The 23,693-nt window shown below is 41.9% G+C and overlaps 1 protein-coding gene across 1 annotated transcript in view; it reads left to right on the top strand.

Moving 5' to 3' along the window:
- Window positions 1–23,693, top strand: part of TMEM233 (transmembrane protein 233) — a 66,212-nt gene that overhangs the window by 1,050 nt on the left and 41,469 nt on the right. The gene's annotated exons all lie outside the window — the stretch shown is intronic.

The following is a 23,693-nucleotide window of genomic DNA, read 5'->3' as shown; positions in this document are numbered from 1 at the left end:
CGATTTACAAAGCGCTTTACCCTTTCTTTAGGGATAATGGTCCAGATAAATAGTATCGCTTCTTCTCGTATTACAGAAAAGGAAGCGGAGACTCAGAAAATCTAAATAATTTGCCCAGAGTCACACAGGGAACTGGTACTGTGCTGAATTGGAACCCAAGTCTTTTGACTGCAGTTCCAGAGCATTCTTTCCATCATGCCATCTGCCTCTCCAGTCCTAAAAGGCTGTTATTAATTTTGTATCAACTTCTGGCAAAGAGAACTTTCTGACTCTCTCACTAACATACCCTTCACCCCAAACCTGAAGTGTCCACCCACTCCCCAGCAGCTGCACTGAGCTGAACCCTCTGTCCACTTCAGGGGGCAAAGAGGGGTAGGGAAACTTCAGCCGGATTTGCCAAGCTCACCTTTGAGTTTGCCGGCCCCCTTGTTTAATTGCAAGCCTTTTCCCAGTCTGTCTGGAAGTCAGCCAGTCCCCACCCTTGCCAATGCTACCGGAAATCTTTTGTGTGTGGTGCAGCTTAAAAAGAAGGCTCAGAGACTACAAAGGCTGCTGCTGTTGGTCTCTGTGGGGGGAGACCTTCCCCCATCTGGGGAGACCCAGATAACATAAAGAGATGAGAACCACAGATATAAACCTGGCAGGTTACTCTTCCTGACTCCGAGGTGTACAATTACAATCGCAGGGCATTTCTCAGAAGCTCTGAGTTGGAAAGGACCAGAGGAAGCATTTGTACGACTGGTGCCTGAACAAAAAAAAAAACAAAAAAAAACCCTATTCAATATCCCTAGCTAACAGTCCACCATCCTTGTAAAATCTGAAGGCTGCATCCTCACTAAGCCCTTTTTAGCGGTTAACACTCTATATCACCAGGCATAGGTGCTACCCTTCACAACCCATCTTCCACCCAGCTATTGAATTCCTAAGACAAATCTCAACATGGGAACATAAATTTAGAACTGGAAGGGACATTAGAAGCAAGCAAGTCCTTCTCTACCAATGTTCAGAGAAGCAGCTGAGGCTTAGTAAGGTTAAGTGACTTAATCCTAATTGCCTCAGTTTTCTCATCTGTAAAATGAGCTAGAGAAGGAAATGGCAAACCAGCTGTGTAACCCTAGGCAAGTCACTTCACCCTGTTGGCCTCAGTTTCCTTATATGTAAAATGAGCTAGAGAAGGAAATGGCAAACCAGCTGTGTGACCCTGGGCAAGTCACTTCACCCTGTTGGCCTTGGTTTCCCCATCTGTAAAATGAGCTAGAGAAGGAAATGGCAAACCAGCTGTGTGACCCTGGGCAAGTCACTTCACCCTGTTGGCCTTGGTTTCCCCATCTGTAAAATGGGCTAGAGAAGGAAATGGCAAACCAGCTGTGTGACCCTGGGCAAGTCACTTCACCCTGTTGGCCTCAGTTTCCCCATCTGTAAAATGAGCTGGAGAAAGAAATGGCAAACCACTTCAGTATCTTTACCAAGAAAGCCCCAGATGGGGTCACAAAGAGTGGCAGATGATTGAAGAATGACTCAACAATGAGGCAAAGTGGCTTGCCCAAGGTTACACAGCTAGTAAATGTCTGAGGCAGGATTTTAACTCAGGTCTTCCTTACTCCAAACACAGAACCAGGTGTAGAGATGGGAGGTCCTACATTCAAATCTGGCCTCAGACAATGCCTTACCTATGTGACTCTGGGTAAACACATTTTGCCACCTATCTTTCTCAAATCTTGGCTTATTTAACAATTTTCACTGGTTCTCGCTTGTCTCTAAGATAAGAAACAACATGCCTAGCTTGACATTAATATAGCCTTCCACCATATGTCTCGTACCTATCTTTAAAGTCTTTGTTGTTGCTGTGGCTCACCTTCAGGAACTCTCCATCCTAGCAAAAATGTCCTGCCAGTCCTTCCCCTTATAGGAAAGTCCATTTCCCACCTTTGCACCAATTCCTTCCCACAGGTCTGGAATGAACTCCCTCCATCTATACCTTCAGGAATCCCTAGCTTGGATTGGAGTCCCTCCTGGCTCTAAAAACCCAACTCAGGTGCCAGGTCTTGTACATCTCCTTTCCCGATTGCCCCCACATGCCAGTGCTCTTTTCCTCTGAATTATACTTGATATAAATCTCTGTATTCTTTGTATTTGTGTTCAATGTCTCCTGTTAGTAAAACACAAACTCCATAAGGGCAGGCACAGCCTGTTGTTTTTGTGCCATCAGCTCCCAGCTCCGTGACTGGTACACTGTGAATGCTCAGCAAACACAGCTTGAATTCATGGTCTGCATTAGATGACCTCAAAGTTCCCTTCCAGCTATAACTCTATGATCTTGTGCATCTATCGGAAAAGTTTGCCTATTGGAAGAGGGTGCAATTGTACTTTTAAAAATAACGTACTACCTTCCCAGCTGTGTGACCCTGGGCAAGTCACTTGACCCCCATTGCCTAGCCCTGACCACTCTTCTGCCTTGGAGCCAATACACAGTATTGACTCCAAGATGGAAGGGCAGGGTTTTAAAAAAATAATAACATACTAGCAGGCTAGAAGAGTGTGTAGGGAAAGCAAGAGAGAAGAACATTGTAAATGTGACGTGATCATGAAATCTCCCAATCCATTCTCACTTTTTTTAGTTTATGCCATTACAAACACACAATATAGTCAGTCCACATTAATTGTAATTCATTCATTTGGCATTTGTTCAGAGCTGGGCTCCGCTTTATCCCTGATTAGATTCCTTGGGTCTGCATTCTTTGTGCAGAGTTCAAAATGATTGTCTAAACCGTATTTCCCTAAGAAGCTTTAAAATATTTAAAAGAACAAACTGCAGATATAATTGTCAGTAAGGTGCCACAAGCCTGGAGAAGGGCAAGTGTCCTGCTTTCCTTAAAAGGGAAGAGAACAGTAAGCTTGACTTCTGGTCCTGGGAAAATTCTAGAATGAATAGTTCAAGACATGGTTGGCACATGTGCAGAAAAGAAAGTGGTGATTACAAAGTCAACATGACTTCACCAAGAACAGGGAGCAGCTAAGTGGCTCAGTGGATTGAGAGCCAACTTTAGAGATGGGAGATCCTGTATTCAGATCTGGCCTCAGACACTTCCTAGCTGTGTGACCCTGAGTAAGTCACTTGACCCCCATTGCCTCGCTCAAACCCCTCTTCTGCCTTGGAAGCAATACACAATATTGATTCTAATATAGGAGGTAAATGTTTTACTTTTTTTTAAGGATTAAATCATGCTAGAGTCATCTCATTTTTTTTTACCAGATTATAAAACTAGTTCATGAGGAGAATGCTGTTGACTATAGCATTCCTAGATTTTAGCAAATCTAGGGTTTGCTAGATGGCTCAGTGGATAGAGTCCTGGGCTCAGAGTCCATAAGACTCATCTTCCTGAATTCAAATACTGCCTCTTACTAACTTGTGGGACCCCAGGCAGGGGTAAGGATGATGGAGAGATATGCATGAGATGATAATGCAACACTTATTAGCTGTGAGACCCTGAACAAGTCATTTAACCCTGTTTGCCCCAGTTTCCTCATCTGTAAAATGAACTGGAGAAGGAAATTACAAACCACTTTAGTGTCTTTGTCAAAAAAAATCCCATGAGGACAGCTGGGTGGCTCAGTGGATTGAGAGTCAGGCCTAGAGACAGGAGGTTCTGGGTTCAAATCTGGACTCAAACACTTCCCAGTATGACCCAGGGCAAGTCACTTAACCTTCATTGACAAGCCCTTACTCCTCTTCCCCCTTGGAGCCAATACACAGTATTGATTCCAAGACAGAAGGTAAGGGTTTTTTTAAAAGTTTTTTAAGAAGGAAGGAAGGAAGGAAGGAAGGAAGGAAGGAAGGAAGGAAGGAAGGAAGGAAGGAAGGAAGGAAGGAAGGAAGGAAGGAAGGAAGGAAGGAAGGAAGGAAGGAAGGAAGGAAGGAAGGAAGGAGGGAAGGAAGGAGGGAAGGAGGGAAGGAAGGAGGGAAGGAAGGAAGGAAGGAAGGAAGGAAGGAAGGAAGGAAGGAAGGAAGGAAGGAAGGAAGGAAGGAAGGAAGGAAGGAAGGAAGGAAGGAAGGAAGGAAGGAGGGAAGGAAGGAAGGAAGGAAGGAAGGAAGGAAGGAAGGAAGGAAGGAAGGAAGGAAGGAAGGAAGGAAGGAAGGAAGGAAGGAAGGAAGGAAGGAAGGAAGGAAGGAAGGAAGGAAGGAAGGAAGGAAGGAGGCCACAGTGAATAGAGCACCAAGCCTGGAATCAGGAGGTCCTGGGTTCAAGTCTGGCCTCAGCCACTTCCTAGCTGTGTGACCTTGGGCAAGTCACTTAATTCCAATTGCCTATCCCTTACCATTCTTTGGCCTCGAAATCAATAATACCGATTCTAAGACTGACGACAAGAGTCTTTAAAATAATTAAAAGCTTCTATAAGTGCTGATTCAGACTATTTAAAAGTCACCAAGAGTTCCAGCTATGCAACCGATGGGAAAAGATTGCCCACATGGTAGGTTAATGTAGAATGTTCATTCATCCTTCAGTTTCTAGTTTCTCAGAAACAAGTACCTAGTGTCTTCCATGTGGGTAATGTCATCTTAGCAAACTGACAGAGTCTGTATATGGACCAGATTCCCATTGTATTGTTCTTGTGAAGAGGATGAAGTGATATGGAGGAGATATTAATGCAATGAGATAAATAACTGGTTGGATGGCTAGACCAATGGGCAATTGTTAATGACTCAACATCAAAGTACAAGGAAGTCTCCAGTAGAGTGCCCCAGAGATCAATGCATGGCCTGTGCCATCTGGTATTGTTTTCATCAATCAATTGGATAAAGGCCTAAATGGTATATTCACAAAATTTTCAAGTGACCCAAAACCATGTAGCTAACATGATGGCAATAGTGATGATCCAAAAGGATTTTTGACAGGCTAGAGCCATGTTGGAAAATTTGGCACTCTGGCACCCATGCCAGAGTGGACTGCTCTCTTCCCCCTCTCCACACTCACCTGAGGAAATTTCTCACATCACCTGTCCCTGTGCCCAGCAGCCCAATGGGAGCACTTCCTCTCTCCCCTGTCTGGGGTAAGGTGGTGGGCTCACATGCAGCATGAGGATTGTAGTTTGGGCACTCAGTGTCTAAAAGGTTCACCATCACTGGGCTAGAATATGGCTGAATGTAGTAAGATGAAACGCAATAGGGAAGCATTTAAAGTCTTACACTTGGGTACAATGAATCACCTTCCCAAGTATAAGATGGGGCATGTTTAGAAAGCAGCCCTTTGGGTGAAAATCAGGGGATTTCAGTGGCCTGCAAATGCAATAGGCAACAGCATTTGACATGGCAACCACAAGAGCTGATGAGACCTTGGGCTACATCAAGAGAGACATAATTTCCAAGACTATGGAAGAGATGCTTTGTCTGTACACTGTCCTAGTCAGATCGAATACTGTCATGAGCAATTATTAATTATTATTACATTAATTAATTTCCCATTTTAGTTAATTATGCTAATTACACTATAATTTATTATATCCTATATCTTTGTATATGTTTATATAATTAATTAACAAATAAATTATTAATCATCAAGAGGCTAACTAAGATGAAGGGTCTTGAGTGCTTATCGTGCAAAGATTGCTTGAAGATGAATGGTTAGCCTAAAGAAGAGAAGCCTCAGAGGGGATATGATAACTGTCTTCAAGGCTGTGGAGGGCCATTGTGTAGAGGAAGGATTCGAGTTGCTCTGCTTGGACCCACAAGGAAGATCCAGCAGCAATGAGTAGTATTCTGAAGAGATCAATTTAAGCTTGCTATTAGGGAACACAGTCTAATGATTTTAACCATCCCAGTGTGGAGTGGGCTTTCTCACAAGGTGGTGGGTTCCCCTTCTCTTTAGAGATCTTTCACCAGAGGCTGGATATCCACTCATCAGATATATTAGCTATATTTCAGGTATGAGTTGCTAAGATCCCCTCCAACTCTAGAGTTCTGTAATTCTGGGAGTGCTGGATCTGGCTGTGTGACCTTGGGCAAGACCCTTGACTTCTCTGGTAGTAAGTTAGATCATCTCTAAAATAAAGTAGTTGGAAAAGATGATCTCTAATGACCCTTCTATGTTCCAGCTATGAGGTAGCTGGTGGCAAAGTGGGTAAAGCACTGGTCCTGGAAAAAAGGAAAACTTGAATTCAAATCTGACCTCAGACACTCACTAGCATATGTGACTTCAAGCAAGTGGCTTCGGCTCTGTCTGCCTCAGTTTCCCTATCTATAAAATGAAGATTGCAACAGCGTCTACCTCACAAAGTTGTTGTGAAGATCAAATGAGATAGTCATGTTGTTCGTTCATGTAAGTGAACCCTTCGTGACCCCCATTTAGAGTGTTCTTGGCAAAGATACTGAGTGGTTGGCCATTTCCTTCTCCAGCTCATTTTCTCTTTCTTTCCTTTCAAAATCGCTTTATTTAGCATTGGTTGGGGTTGCAAGTGTCAGCAATGTCCCTAGGATCTCACGGAAGCAGAGGCTACTTGAAGGGTCTCCAAGACTCCTGACCCTCAGCAGGAATGGGAAAGGAGGTAGGGAAAGAAGCAGCAGAGAGCTCCCCCTTTCTTTCTTAGCCCAAAGTTATCCCTTATCTTGCAGGATGGGGACGGAGAGATGGCAGTTTGACAAAAGGGCAAAGCAGTGATCAGTGTCACACTGAAAACCCCAGGATCATTTTTCTCCCTTCTAGTATAGTATAGTAGAAGTCTCTCAGTAACCGAGGATGACGATTGTCTTTGTGCGCTTTCATCTGTGATGTAGATGAGTGTGCACAAAAACACTTGTGCGTGGAACCCAACCCTATTCTCCCAACTACTCTTCTCAGTTATTGATTCTGGGGGCTGAGGGACTTTGAACAAGGATGGGGGGACCCTATTTTTTCCATTGAACAGGGGCTTCTGAATAAGCACCATTAGACCTCCATAATGATAGCATATGAGTAAAGAGAGGGTGTTGGGTGGCCCCTACAATTCCTTTGAACTCAAAATCTATGATCCTATGATCTCAGCTTTGCAGAAGAGGAAGGTAAAGCCCAGAGGTGAGGTGATTTACCCAGGGTCACACAGATAATAAGCAGAGCCCCAAGTCCTTTGAGAGCCAGGCCAATGTTCAAAGATTTGCATGACAAAATGGAAAGAATGGTAAACTGGGAGTTCAGAGGACCCAGGCTGGATGATACCCATGCCCCACCCCCAAGTAAGTTACTTCTCTCTAAACCTCAGTTTTCTCAAATGTAAAATGAAGAAATTGGAGTCAATGATCTTTAAAGATCCCTTCTAACTCTGAATCAATAGATCAATCAACAAGTATCCACCTACTATGTGCCAAGCATTGTGCTAACCATGGAAGCTACTTAAAATCATAACAGTTTCTGCCCTCAATGGGGCTCATATTTTCTAGCGAGAGTATGTGGAAGGTAATTTCAGAGGGGGAGATTCTAGGTCATTTCAGGAAAAGCCAGATGTAGGAGGTGGTCCCTGATTGAGCCATGGATCAGGTACAAGGTGGTGGTAAGGAGGGACTGTGCTTAGGCATGGGTTGCAGTCAATGCCAAAATCATAGCAGCAAGAGTCAATCTGTGACATGGGTAATAATAATGCCTGTGAGGCCTCCATCAAAGGAGAGTTTGGAGGAGAGCACCTTCTAAGTGTGGATGTGCTATAGAAAGGTGGCTGATAAAATGGGCAATCACGTCTTCCTCTAGAAATGAATCCTTAATCTTTCGTGTATTTCTTTTCTTTCTCAGGAGAGAGAGTTGATGCTCTCCAACTAGTTACTGTTAGGACAGGAAGTGTTGAGTTTCAGATGGAGGTCATTAATATTGGGTTACAGACTGAAGGACTAGACAAAAATTCAGAAAGCTCTGGAACAGAGATGGGACTCCATGAACATCCTGGAGACTCAATAGATTCCATGTATCCTGTTCTGTTTTGTCATCCATAGTGTGGTCACTATCTATTAAGGATTAACTTTTTCATTCTTTCTTTCTTGTGTGTCTGTCTGCCTCTTTCTGGATCTATGTCTCTTCTTCATTTCTCTCTGTCTATCTCTGTTCTTTGTCTATCTCTATTTCTCCATCTCTGACTCTCAGTGTCTCTGACTCTTTCTAACTCTTTTTTTCCTCTGAATCTATTTCTGTATTTCTGTTTCTGACTCTGTACATCTCTTTGTCTTGGTCTGTTTCTACCCCTCTGTATAGCTCTTTGACTCTTTTTTTTTTTGTCTTGGGCTTTGTCTTTGTATCTCTCTTTGTCTCTGTCTCTGCCTATCTCTCTCCCTCTCTCGAAGTCCTATCAGTCTCTGTTTCTCTGTCTCTGTCTGTCTCTCTCTCCCTTTCTCTGTCTCTGTCTCTTTTCTCTCTGTCTCTCTCTCCATCTCTTATCTTTATCTCAAACTTCCATCCAGTTTTCTACTTTGTCTTCCTAAAAGGTTTCCCCTCCTTACCATCGGTGACATTGCTATAGCAAAGAGGACATATTGTACTTGGATCCAAAAAGACCAAGTTTGAAATCCTATCTCTGATATTTACTAGAGATATGACCTTTGGCAATTCACTTCCTCTTTATGAGTCTTTGCTTCTTCCCCTATAAAATGAGGGTAATAATGGCTAGCCCCCACCTCACAGGGGTTGTCCTAAGGCTCCAATGAGATAATGCATAAAAAGCATTTTGCAAACTTTAGATTGCCGATGAGATATCAGTTCTTAGCATTATTCCCCAAGAAAGACAAACTCCTAGCCCACAAGATCCCATTAGCATCTCTCTTTCCCTCCTCTGCCTCTACTCTAATGATGATTCCCATTTCTACAGCACTTATACTTTTTTAAAGGTTCTCTTAGAAACAACCCTAGAGGGTAGATAGTATTACTTGTCCTTGTGGACAAGACAGAAAGCCCAGTCACTCTAGCTCCCACAACCTAAGTTTCCTCCTTTGTAAAAGAGGGATGATGCTAGATCTCAGACTCCCCATCTTACAGGTCATTAGGAGGAAAAGTGCTTTTGCATCTTTAAGTGCTATAAAAAATTGAGCTATTATTATTATTATTTTCATGTTCTCATTTTTCAATGGAGTTCAGTTAGAAATAATTCTTGGCCAAATCCCTATGAGACTATTATTCTTTTTATATTTAATATTCTGTAGATGTAAATGTAGATAAGATAAAAATTTAACTTAATGAAAGTAATAGGCTGTTATTATTGTTTTATTAATATTATTATGAAGCGAGTTCAATGGAAAATGATTATTGGACTGGGTTGGGTCACATTGGGTTGGGTTGGATTGGGTTAGATTGAATTGGATTGAATTGGAGTAAGTTGGGTTGGGTTGAGTTTGTTTGGTTTTTTAGTCAAAGATAGATACGTATTTTTTAAGTCTCCTGAATATTTAAATTTATTTCAATGGGAATGTCTCACAAAACCAAAAAAGCCATCTTTCTATCACAAATACTGCAGTGTGAAACTAAACAATATGAGTGATATTCATGCTCCCACACACATATATACATATTTGTGAGTATAATCTCTCATTAGTCATATTGTCGCTTTGAGTCACAAAGGTGACTGAAGTGAACAGGCCCAGAAATTTGTCCTTGGCCCTTTGCTGTTCAATATTTTTACCAGTTACTTGGATAAAGGAACAGAAGACGTGTTTATCCAACGTGCGCTTAGATGATCAGCTAAAGCACTAAACTTCAAGCAAAATTGGAATGAATGGTGGGCCGAAACGAAAAAAAAGAAAATTAATCAGGGTAAACGTAAGACGGATATTTGTTCTAAAAAATCCATTTCACAGGGACAAGATGGAGCCAGTTGCATAAACTATAAGTTGTGTGAAGATCAGGTGGGGTGCTGGACTGCAAGTTCAGCCAAAGTTAATTAGTGTGACATGGCAGTCCAGGAGGTTCATATGAACTTGGGCTGCATTGAGAGGCCCAAAGCAGAGGATGGGACAGTCTGTCTACATATATTGTATCCAGTTCTGGACATTTTAAGAAGGACATTTGCAAACTGTAGTAAAGCCAAAGAAGATTAACCAAGAGAGTGAGAGGACACCATAGTGTGGATAGCACACCATAAAAATGGCAACTAAAAGAATCAGAAATTTTTAGACTGGAAAGGAAATGAGGGTGGAGGGTCAAAAGAGCCATATTAAAAAAGGTATCACATGGTGTGATCAGTTTACCCCAAGAGAGAAGGAGGAGCCATGGATGGGAGATATGAAAGGCAGGTTTGGTCTCTTTATCAGGAAAAGCCACTTAAGAAATCAGAGTTTTCCAAAAATTGAATGTGCTACCTCAGGAAGAAGTGGGTTTACCATCCCTGGAGTGAAGATCAGATGGCCTTTTGTTATGTGGGAAGAGTTATAGGATGGTTTCTTATTCAAATATGAATTAGACTAAATGGCCCTGGAGGTCCCTTGTAGTTAGTGGTAGTCCAGACAAACAAGTCTCCTGATTTTAAATTGCAGGATCATAGTATTTTAGACTTCAAGCTGGAAGAAAGCTCAAGAGCTAGTTAAATTTCTAATTTTACAAATTTGTAAACAGAGTCCCACAGAATCCTTATAGAATCTCCTTTTTTTAATTTGAATTTTTTTATTTAACTAATTAGTTTAGAATATTTTTCCATGGGTCCATTATTCATGTACTTTCCCTACCCTCCTCCCACCCCTTCCCATAGCCAACGAGCAACTCCACTGGGTTTTACATGTGTCATTGATTAAGACCTATGTCCATATTATTGATAATTGCACTAGGGTGATCGTTTAGAGTCTATGATTAAGCTAAGTCTATGTTTTTCTTCTGTGTTTCCACTCCTACAGTTCTTTCTCTGGATATGGACACTGTTCTTTCTCATAAGTCCCTCAGGATTGTCCTCCTAGTAGAGAAGTCCATTACATTCAATTGTGCCACAGTGTATCAGTCTCTGTGTACAATGTTTTCCTGGTTCTGCTCCTTTTGCTCTGCATCACTTCCTGGAGGTCATCCAGTTCACATGGAATCCCTCCAGTTCTTCATTCCTTTCAGCACAATAGTATTCCATCACCAACAGATACCACAATTTGTTCAGCCATTCCCCAATTGATGGGCATCCCCTCGTTTTCCAATTTTTGGCCACCACAAAGAGTGTGGGTATAAATATTTGTGTAAAAGTCTTTCCCCTTATTATCTCTTTGGGGTACAAACCCAGCAGTGCTATGACTGGATCAAAGGGCAGACAGTCTTTTATCACCCTTTGGGCATAGTTCCAAATTGCCCTCCAGAATGGTTGGATCAATTCACAACTCCACAACCCCAATGCATTAAGGTCCCAACTTTGCCACATCCTCTCCAACATTCATTACTTTCCTTTGCTGTCATGTTAGTCAATCTGCTAGGTGTGAGGTGGTACTTCAGAGTTGTTTTGTAGAATCTCCTTTTTTAGCAACCATTTACCAGTTCTTCCCTTCCTCAGTATACACCAGTGTAACTGAAGATTTGCCATTTCTAGGATCTCTCTTTACACCAGCCTTCTTTATCATCCTCCTGTCATCAGTCACTCTAATTTTCCTTTCCTTTCCCTGAACTCCTAGAAACTTGCCTCTCCCAGGTTGAATCTCCTCTCCTCTTGAATTATCTAGGTAAACTCATCAACTAGCCCCTGATAAGATGCAGATAGGAGAAAGCTAGAGGGCCATCCAAATAACATGAGCATCTTAATAGTGACCTTCAAGAGATAGTTCTCTCGGGGGCAGCTGGGTAGCTCAGTAGATTGAGAGCCAGGCCTAGAGATGGGAGGTCCTAGGTTCAAATCTGGCCTCAGACACTTCCTACTGTGTGACCCTGGGCAAGTCACTTGACCCCCATTGCCTAGCCCTTACCACTCTTCTGCCTTGGAGCCAATACACAGTATTGACTCCAAGACGGAAGGTAAGGGTTTTAAAAAAATAAAATAAAATAAAAAAAATAAAAAAAGAGATAGTTCTCTCCCATCCTTGCTGCCTCCCTTGCTCATTACTCTAATGAAGAGATGTTAGTCTAGAATCACACAAAGCTCTTCAGTATTTCATGAATGGAACTTGAAGCTAATATGAAGAAAGAGCAGGGGAACTGTTTTGTTATTTTCATTTGAGTCAAATAATTATTATTATTCAAGCAAAACCACAAATAAAAATTGAAGTTATACAGATTAAAATATGCTAGAAAATACCCAAAAAAAGTAATGGGATCTTTTGTTCAGAGCAATATGAAATCTCAATTCCAACCGAGAGAAGTCCAACATCATCCAAGATTGGTGGGTGGGGGATACTCTACCTCCAGATTTTCTGGAGTCACCATGTGGAAATCAGACAGGTTGAAAATTCTTACTTTTCCCACATGTCTTTAGCTTCCAAAAACTCCCTCGCTTTTTCCCTCTCTCCTTCTCTCCTTCTCTCCCACCCCCTCACATTGTTCTAACTGTCTCTGGAATCACTTGTGTTTCCCTCTAAAGAACCACCAACTCTGCCCCTTATACCAGTAGAGAGAAACACCTCAGCCATCTCTACCATAACATGCTCACATCCATTTTTGTATACCAGCAGCCTAAAAAATACTCTAGGCAGGGGGCAGCTGGGTGGCTCAGTGGATTGAGAGCCAGGCCTAGAGACAGGAGGTCCTGGGTTCAAATCTGGCCTCAGACACTTCCCAGCTGTGTGACCCTGGGCAAGTCACTTGACCCCCATTGCCTAGCCCTTACCACTCTTATGCCTTGGAACCAATACTTAGTATTGACTCCAAGACGGAAGGTAAGGGTTTAAAAAAATACTCTACTTCCGGGTAATCATGGCTGCAATCTAGACACCACACACTTCCTCTCCCTGGCACCGAACGAAATAGACTACATCAAAGGAGCATAAAAATCACCTTTGGAGGAACAGAAGGACACCCCAGTACTCCCCAGTACTCCACAGAGGCGAAAGTACGTGGAGTTTGAACATTTCCACACTATAATAAGAAGGATGAAAAGTTTGCACAGAATCGTGAACTGAGCCGCCCTTCCCCCCCCACCTCCCCCACCAAACCAGAGTGAGCTACCGGAGCGCTCACTGGGACAGTGAGTGAGTGGGGAACGTCTCTGTTTGGGGGGGCACTCCAGGGTCCTTGGGATCTGGGGACTGCCAGGAAAAAAATGTCTCAGGGAGGTTTAAGGGGTGAATCCTGCGCTGAGCACAAGGGGCCCAGGGAGCCGTACTGGGGGCAGTTTTGCTGAGCATCTGGGTGGAACTAAACACCAGGGGCAGACCACGCGCTGACTATCTGGGCGGAGCTGAACACCTGGGCAGTTTGGCTGTGATCAGGGGCCCAGTGCTCTAAGAAACCTCGGAGGCTGGGAAGAACTAGTCTGAGGCAACCTAAATTCACAGAAAACCCGCCCACATCACCCAGACCCCAGACCAAAAAGGAAAGGGGAATAAAACCACCAAAGGGATGGCTCACATGGCCCAAAATCAAGCCTCCAGGAAGAAAGGGAAAAAGGTGACTATTGAAAACTTTTATGGTGGAAGTACCCAAGGAAAAGAAGAGAATGAGGATGAAATCCAAAAAAAATCAGAACATGCCTCCCAAAATGGAAACTATCAACAAGCTCTGGAAGATCTCAAACTGGAACTTACCCAAAATATGGAAACCTGGAAAGAAAAATGGGAGAAAGAGATCAGTAGTCTGACAGATAAGACTGCTCAATTGGAAAAAGAGCAGGAAGCATCCAATAGAAGAGCAGACAATGCTGAAAAGCAAAACTGGTCCCTAACGACCAGAATTAAGCAACTTGAAGAAAGTGAGATCATAAAACAGCAAGAATCAATAAAGCAACCCCAAAAAATTAATGAATTAGAAGAAAACATAAAATATCTCACTGAAAAGATCACAGACTTGGAAAACAGTGGAAGAAGAGGCAACCTCCGAATTATCAGTCTCCCAGAAAAACCAGAGATAAACAATAAACTCGATGTTATTCTACAGGAGATTATAAAAGAAAATTGCCCACGCGTTCTGGAGCAAGGGGACAAAATAGAAATAGAAAGGGTTCATAGAACACCCTTTATACTAAATCCCCAAAAGACAACCCCTAGGAATGTAATTGCCAAATTCAAGAGCTTCCAAGAAAAGGAGAAAATCCTACAAGAAGCCAAGAAGAGGAGCTTCAGATATAGGGGGGCTCCCATAAGGATCACACATGACTTAGCAGCTAACACACTAAGAGACCGCAAAGCATGGAACACGATATTTAGAAAGGCAAGAGAGCTGGGTCTCCAACCAAGAATCAACTACCCAGCAAATCTGCCTATATACTTCCAGGGGAAAGTATGGGCATTCAACAAAATAGAAGATTTCCAAGCATTTGCTAAGAAAAGACCAGAGCTCTGTGGAAAGTTCGATATCCAAGCACAGAAAGCAAGAGAAACATGAAACGGTAAATATGAAAGAAAGGGAAAAGGATATAAATCTTATCTTTTTCTTTAAGTCAAACTCTCTTCTATAAGGACTACATTTACATCAAATTATATATATATTAATATGTGGGGGAAATGTTTTGTGTAACTCTCAAAAATTGTATGCATCATAAGAGTAGTTAGAAGAAACATGCATAGGGAAAGATTGGGGCATTAAGAAGATTTGGGGAAAGTGGAGGCAAAGAAAGGAAAAGGGAGGGGGGAACCGTCGATAACACTAAGATTTACTTCAAGAAATAGGGGGAGACTTAATAGAATAATCTTTCCCATATAAAGATACACATGGGAAGGGGAGGGGAAGAACTCTCATAGTAGAAGGAGAGGAAGAGAGCATGAAGTGGAATTACTTAAACCTTACTCTCAGTGAAATCAAATCTGAGAGGGAAGAACATCTAGATCCAGTGGGATCCTGAATTCTATCTTATACAACAGGGCAAGAAAGAAAGGGAAATTAAGGAGGGGGAGGGGGGAGGGAGTATAAAAAGGGAGGGAAGGAGAGGGGGGAGGGGAAGGGAGCATAAAAAGGGAGGGGCTAGAAAGGGAAACATATCAAGGGAGGGGACTAGGGGGACTGACCTAAAGTAAATCACTGGTTCAAAAGGAGATAGCTAAAGAAGAAAGGTCAGAACTAGGGGAAGATATCAAAATGCCAGCAAATCCACAAATGACAATCATAACTTTGAACGTAAATGGGATGAACTCACTCATAAAATGTAGACAAATAGCAGATTGGATTAGAACCCAAAACCCTACTATTTGTTGTCTTCAAGAAACACGTATGAGGCGGGTTGACACTCACAAGGTTAGAATTAAAGGATGGAGTAAGACCTTTGGGGCCTCAACTGATAGAAAGAAGGCAGGAGTTGCAATCATGATATCTGACAAAGCCAAAGCACAAATAGACCTGATCAAAAGGGATAGGGAAGGTAAATATATTCTGTTAAAAGGGAGTATAGACAATGAGGAAATATCACTAATCAACATGTATGCACCAAATGGTATAGAATCCAAAATTTTAATGGAGAAACTAGGAGAATTGAAGGAGGAAATAGACAGTAAAACCATATTAGTGGGAGACTTGAACCAACCACTATCAAATTTAGATAAATGAAACCAAAAAACCAAAAAATAAACAAGAAAGAAGTAAAAGAGGTGAATGAAATCTTAGAAAAATTAGAGTTAATAGGCATATGGAGAAAAATAAATAGGGATAAAAAGGAATACACCTTCTTTTCAGCACCACATGGCACATTCACAAAAATAGATCATACACTAGGTCACAGAAACATGGCACTCAAATGCAGAAAAGCAGAAATAATAAATGCAGCCTTTTCAGATCACAAGGCAATAAAAATATTGATCGGTAAGGGTACATGGAGAGCCAAATCAAAAATTAATTGGAAATTAAATAATATGATACTCCAAAATCGGTTAGTTAGAGAAGATCCCCTCTAATTTATAGTCAAAGCTGCCATATCTTGTGTAATTATAGTTTCTTGGTTCTTAAAAAAAATGCTCTTTCTGGATGCTTAAGGAATTTTTTTCCTTGATAATGGAACTCTGAATTTGAGCCATGACATTCCTAAGATTTCCCATTTTGGAGCTCCTTTCAGAGGATGATTTGGGGTTCTTTTATTTGTTTTGCCTTCTTGTTCAAACAGATCTGGGTGGTTTTCATTTGTGATTTCTTGAGATATACTATCTAGGGGGTTTTTAACCATTGTTTTCAGAATCTAATGATTCTTAAATCTCTTTGAGAGCTTTTCTTGAAATAAGTAGGTGGTGGTGTGATTAGAGCACCAGGCCTAAAGGATTTGAACTCAAGTCTCAGAGTTTAATCCAGTCTCAGACAGGTAGCTACTGTGTGACCCTGAAAAAGTAATTTAATCTCTGTCCCAGTTCGCCCAATTGTAAAATGGGGTTAATAATAGCACCTACATTGCAGGGTTTTGTGAAGATGAAATGAAACAATATTTGTAAAGGAATTAGTGCTTTACACACAGTGCTTGGCATGTAAATAGGCATTATATAAATGTTTATTCCCTTTCCCTCCTTGGAATTTTTCAAGCCTTATATTTTTATATCAGATAGTCTATATTTCCCCCTTTTTTTCTTGTTGTCCAACTCTTCATGACACCTTTTGAAATTTTCTTGGAAGAGATACTAGAGTGGTTTGCCATTTCCTTCTCCAGCTTACTTGACAGATAAGGAAACTGAGGCAAGCAGGGTTAAGTGGTTTACCTAGGGTTGTATGACTAGTAAGTGTCTGAGGCCAGATTTGAACTCATAAAGATGAGTCTTCCTGACCTGGATCCAGGTCCATTGTGCCATCTAACTACAAATGTCATTCAAATACCTTTTGCCATTTCATGGAATCTCTGAGTTCTATTTTGTCTATTTTAGTTTTCAAGGAGTTCATTTCTTGGGCAAGGTTTATCACTTTCCCTTGTAAGCTATTTATTCTCCTTCTAATTCTTTCCTCAAGAGCTTTTATCTCCTTGTTTATCTCTTACTTTATTTCTTCTAGACATTTATGTAGTCCTTATAGAAAATCGAATTTTTCCTTTGGGTATCTGCTTAGAGTTGGGGATCTCCAGATACGCCATCATTTTTATACTAATTGGAATTTTCTTTGATTTACTCATCTCTCCAGATTTAGTTCCTGAGTTGGGGCTTTGTGAGAGGGTCAGGGTCCACTCACAGCTGCCCTTTGGGTGGAGTAACTGGCCCCGCTTATTCTTTCCTAGATTCCTGGGGATCTTGCTTTGACCTCTGTCTAATCCCTGGATCTTTGAGGGTCTTCATGAAGAATCTTCTTTTGCTCCCTGAAATCTCAGAGCAGAGTTTTAGGGACTTGGAGCCTTCTAAGTCTGGGTCAGAGCTGGTCACTACTCATTGGCACCCCCAGGGTAGGGACCTTGGGGCAGTCTTTGGGGAACACAGAACACAAAACACAGAACCCTACAGAGATGTGTAATGTCTCTGGTCTGTTTCTGGTTGTGCTTTCCTATTACCCTCAGAACCAGCTGATCTCTGACAATCCAACATCAAAGAGGTCGCCTACTCTGGTTCCTCAATGGATTTCTTATTCATTTGATCTGGTGAAAATTTCAGAGTTTTGCTAGAATGTGTATGTGGGTGCTAAAAAGTCAACCTCATGTTCAAGCAAGGAAGTCCCCAACCAATTTTTATTAAGAAAGATTTTCTCTAAAGACTGCATAGTACATAATAGATAGAGGATTGGGGGTGACAAAGACCTGGGTTCAATTCCTGACTCATACACTAACTAGCTGTTTGCCTTTATGACTTCCTTTATTCCCTCCATGGCCTCAGTTTCCTCATCTATAAAATAAGGGGGTTACATTCAACAGCCTCTTAAGAACCATTCCAATACATCTATGATCCTATGATTCTCCTGGGGCAGTTAGGTGGCACCAGAGTGCACAGAGTGCTGAACCTGGAGTAAGGGAGTTCAAATCTGGCCTCAGGCACCTACCTCCTGGCTGTGTGACTCTGGATAAAGCATTTAACCCTCTTTGCCTCAGTTTCCTTATCTGTAAAATGAGCTGGAGAAGGAAATGGAAAACCACTCCAATATTTCTGCCAAGAAAACCCCAGTGTCCCAAAGAATGGAACCCAGTTGAAACAACTGAATAACAACAAGATTCCCCTACTTTCCAGAGGAGCTAAGGAACTTGTCTAACGTCCTCCTTTGGATCTTCAGCCCAACCTCAGCTCTCCCCAGGCCAGGTCAAGTGCTCCTCCAACTGTGGCCTGCCTCCACTGAAGGTCTGCTCTTCTCAAGCTCATTGCAGATGCAGAAGCATCTCCACTCAAAACCCAACTGGCCTCTTCTTGCAGCACATTTGTGATGGATGAGTGGCTCCCCACTGGCATGGCTGTCGATGGAAAGGGGGTCCAAGTTGGTTTGCCTTTCATCCTGTAGGTCTTTGCTTTCTGCCTGACCACAGGCTGCCACATCCAAACCCAAGTTCTCTCTCCCCAAACAGACTCAGTGGTTAGCATCTTGGCTCTCTGTGGCCTGCCGCACCCGACAGTCTGCAGAAATGGATCCTATTGAGGGTTTTAAAACTGCCTCTGGTTCAATTCAATTCAATTCAGTTCAATAAGCCTTTATTAAGCCCTTTGTTGTAGTCTGTGCCAGATTTGTCTCTGGCCCAATGAGCAATGGCAGGGATTGGCAAAGAGACAGATCTAGGCTTAATGAGAAGAAAACACTTATTCAATCAATTGACTAACGTTCAACTGCCTACTCTGTGTCAGAAGGGAACTAGGTTCCAAGGCTGCAAAGACAGAAATAAAGTTATCCCTAATTTTATTTCTACTTTATTTCTTTATCTCATACTATTCATTTTACAGATAAAGAAACTGAGGCAAACAAGGTTAAGTGACTTGCCCAGGGACACATAGCTAGTAAGTGTCTGATACTGAATTTGAACTCAAGAAGATGAGTCTTCCTGACTCCAAGTCAGGACTCCCAAGGGAGTTAGAATTCTATGGAAGGAGACACCTAAGTACACAGAGAAATAAATACAAGTGGTGGTATTTTGTTTTGTTTTGTTTTTTGACCAATGATTTCATAGGTGTAGGGAACTCCTAATGTTGAATTTCCTCTTCTAATGCCAATGGGTACCTTCTCTGCAAGTTACATTCTTAGAGAATTTCCTTGGGTACCAAGAGGTTAGGTGACTTATCCAGGATCACTGAGCCAGTATGTGTAAGAGGCAAGACTGGAGCTCAGACCTTGTTGACTCAGAAGCCAGCTCTCTAGCTACTTCTTAACAAATAAAACTGTCTATAAATGAAATGGGCTGCCATGAGAGCTAGTGGTTTCCTTCATACTGGAGATTCTAAAAGAGTTTTGGTCGAGTTTGGCTAGTTAGCCATTAGGTGTATGTATTTAACTTGCTTTGGATATATTTGTTTGCATATTGCCTCCTCCATTAGATTGTAAGTTCCTTGAGGGCAGAGGCTGTCTTTTGTCTTTTTTTTTTGTAGCCCAAGCATTTAGCACAGTGCCTGATACATTCTTGTTGTACAATCATGTCCAGTTCTATGGTCCATGTCACACAAGACCCTTCTATCCTCCACTGTCTCCCAAAAATTGGTCCAAGCTCATGTTCATTGCTTCCATGACACCATCTATCCATCTCAAGTTCTGCCATCCCTTTCTTCTTCTGCTTGCCTGGTACATAGTAGGTGCTTAATAAATGCTTGTCTAGTGACTGCTAGACAACTAGTCAGACAACTGCTAGACAACTGCTAGACAGCAACTAGTGGTTGCTGGACTCTGTGCTAGGATCTGGGGGTACAAAGATTAAAATGATGTTTTTCTTGCCTTCAAGAAGCTTATTTCTATTAGAGAAGACAACATGTACATAAATATAAAGTCTGCTAGACTTTGCATTTGATATTCTGGCTGGTTTCAATTCCATGGAATAAGATAGCCCCTGGGTTCCCACCTCCTTGCCTTCCTTTGTGCCCTGTCTCCTCCATCCCCTCTGAGAGCAGAGATTATCACTCTTAGCACAGTACCTGGCACATAGTAGGAGCTTAATAAAAGATTGTCAGATTGAATTGGAACTATCGGTTAGAAAATGCCTACTATGTGCTCATCACAATGCTAAGCACTGAGGAATACTGAGAAAGGCAAAAAGAAAGTTTCTATTCTTAAGGATCATGTCAGATTCTAATAAGGGAGAAACACGCTAACGATTATGGACACACAAGCTAGAGACTGGATGAATTCAACATGGTCTCAGAGGGAAAGCTGGTATTAAGAGGGATCAGAGAAGGCTTAATGCAAAAGGTGGGAGTCTATCTGAGACTTGAAGAAAGCCAGGAGGCAGAGATGAGGAAGAAGAGTGTTGTGAGCAGCCAGAGAAAATAATGCTCGGAGCCAAGAGATGGAGCATCTTATGTAAGAAACAGCAACGAAGACAATCATCACTGGTTTAGAAAATACTTAAATATTTTTAACCAAATTAAATACAAGGTAGTTAAGAATGGGAAACACTAGTGGCTTCAGGTGTAATGGATGATGCTTGAGCTGAGTATTTTTACATCTTGGAATCAATACTGAGTATTGGTTCTAAGGCAAAAGAGCAATAAGGGCTAGGCAATGGGGGTTAAGTGACTTGCCCAGGGTCATACAGCTCCCATCTCTAAAGCTTGGATCTCTATCCACTGAGCAACCCAGCTACCCCCTTGAGCTGAATATTAAAGGATGTGAGGGATTATTTGAGGCAGAGAAGATAGAGGGAATGCCAAGGCATGAGGGACAGCCCTTATAAATACACGAAGATGGGAGATGGAAGGCTACCTCTGAGAATGAAGCCAGTTTGACTGGATTACAGAAGTTAGGAAGGGAAGTAATATATGACACTGGATGGACTTATTGGAGCCAAGGTATGAAGAGCTTTAAAATTCAGACAGAGCAGTTAATAATTTATCATAGAAACAAAAAGTAGCCATTCTAGTTCTTGAGATCAGGAGTAAAATGGCGGCTCTTTATCCCCTTTGTTTCTCCAAGTCCAATTCATAGAATTTTCTAGTAGATCCTACTTAATGCCCTCTCTTCTTTGCTCACCCAGAACTTGCTTCACTCACTCTTGCCCCTTTATACCCATTACTTGAAGATCCTGAAGTCAAAATACTAGAGAGCTGAAATTGAGCCTTCAGAAGACCTGGATTTTAATTCTACTTCTGCATTTGATTACCTGGGTAAGCTTGGACAAGTTACTTCCCCCTTCTGGGGCAGATGGTGTCACAGGTGCCTTTCAGTTCTAGGATCCTTTTTGTTGCTGGTCAGTCCTTTTCAGTCATGTCTGACTCTTCGTGACCCCATTTGGGGTTTTCTAGGCAAAGGTCCTGGAGTAGTTTGCCATTTCCTTCTCCAGCTCATTTGGCAGATGAGGAAACTGAGGCAAAAGGGATTAAGTGCCTTGTCCAGAGTCACACATCTAGCAAGTGTCTGAGACCAGATTTGAATGCAGGATTTCCTGATTCCATGCCCAGTGCTCTATCCACTATGGCATCTGGCACCAATGTGTAATAGTACAGACCCCAGCCTCGGAGGACCTCCATTGAAATCCATACTACCACTTACATTGGAAGTAAGATCCTTCTCCTCTCCAGATCTGTCTCTTTGCCTATAGAATGAGACAGCTGAACCTGATGACCTGGTAGGTCCCTTCCAGCTCTGTCTCTGTGTTACTATGCTTGGATGACTTCAACCTATCTTTCCCTTCTAAACTTCAGATGTTGTCCATCGGAGGGAAATTAACTGATGCTCTAAATCTATAACCTAATGGCACTGGGCAGATCTTCTACTCTCTGGGCCTCAGTTCTCCCATCTGGGGCTAGAAGAGGCTGGACTCCATGGCCCCGGACATACTAGCTTATCACCTCAAACAGTTTCAATCCTCTAAATATCAGATTTTATCCAATGGAAAGAATTTAACTTTGATTGCCAGAAAGGTTGGGACTTTTTTCCTTTTAATAGGCTTATTCCATCAATATAAGAAGCATCACGTACTCAAAGTTAGTGCTCTCCATCAAACTTGGCAAATTTCCTCCCCAGATTTCTAGTTTTAGAGATAATAAATTCAAGGACAAATTGTTCCTTGTCCTTAAAGATATTTATGGAGCAAGAAAACCTAAAAGTAAGAGGAGATAGTGTGAATGAAAAACAAATGCTGACCATGGCCACCAAAATAATCACCCTAAGGCATAGGTCTGACCACATCCCTCCTGAGCTTAAAAGCCTTCAGTGGGTCCCTATTACCACTAGGATAAAATGCGGATTCCTTAGCCTGGCCTTTAAGACCACCCTAAGCCTGTCCAGCTTCTATGTATACACTTGGAATGTTCTCTATGCAATCTGCTCGATGTCTCCTTTCCTGCTCTACCTTTTCCTCCTTTTGCTGAAAGAAAGCATCAATACCATGTTGGACAAAGAGCTGGAACTGATGTCAGGAAGACACAAGTTCCATCTCACTTACTAGTTCTGTAGCCCCAGAAAAGTCAATTCAGCTTTGATTTCCTCCATTGTAAATAATAATAATAATAATAATAATAATAATAACAATAACAACCTCACCAGTTGGATTATTGTGAGAAGCAAATGAGATCATCTCTACAAAGCTCTTTGTGAACCTTAAAATGCTGGCTAGGATGCTGATGGTCCCTCAGGTCCCTTCTGGGTCTAGATTTATGTTTCTATCATCCACATAACTAGCTTGGTGCTTAGCACAGTGCCTGGCACATAGTAGGTGATTAATAAATGCTTATTATTCATTCATTGCATAGCCATGGGCCAATTGTCTCCACTCTCTGAGTTTCAGTTTGTTTGAGTGGAAAATGTGGGAAATAATACTTGTATTTCCTGCCTCAAAGAGTTATTCATAGAATCAGGAAATCAGTGTTGCAAGTGATCTCACAGGTCATATGATCTGTGAATTCCTGAATAAGAATCATGTCTGTACCCTCCAAGACAACTGGCTATATAACTCCCCTTGAAGACTTCCAGAGATGTTGAATCTATAAATTCCCAAGTAATTTCACTGGCCAGTGACTACAATTTTTAGGAAGTTTTTCAGCATAGCCTCCAAAAGAGAACTTTCTTTAGAAACTTTCTTTTGATGGACATCAACCCATTTATGAGTAGTCCTTAGATCTTATCATTCCAGAAATCCTAAACCCACCCAATTATGTACTCTTTTTTTTAAAAACCCTTACCTTCCAACTTAGAATCATTACTGTTTATTAGTTCTGAGGCAGAACTAGGTAAGGGGTAGGCACTGGAGGTTCAGTGACTTGCCCGGGGTCACACAGCTGGAAAGTGTCTGAAGCCAAATTTGAACCCAGGATATCCAATCTCTGGACCTGGCTCTCAATCCACTGAACCATCAAGATATTCTCTCTCTCTCTCTCTCTCTCTCTCACACACACACACACACACACACACACACACACACACACACACACACACACCCCAATAGTCCTAATCTCTCTATTCTGTCCATAACAATAACATGAAAGACTCTTAAATGTCTCTATGAAATTCAGGCAAACTCTATCAGTGACCTTCCCCTTACCTAAAGGTCAAGCAACTTCAGAAATAGCTAGAGGGTGCAAAGAAAAGCTATATGGAGTCATAGATAGAGCACCAGGCCTAGAATCAGGAAGGCTC

Source organism: Monodelphis domestica, chromosome 3 (genome assembly GCF_027887165.1).
Source record: "Monodelphis domestica isolate mMonDom1 chromosome 3, mMonDom1.pri, whole genome shotgun sequence".
Classification (NCBI taxonomy): Eukaryota; Metazoa; Chordata; class Mammalia; order Didelphimorphia; family Didelphidae; genus Monodelphis; species Monodelphis domestica.
Note: the sequence above shows the minus strand (reverse complement) of the source record. Positions and strands in the feature narration are given on the sequence as shown.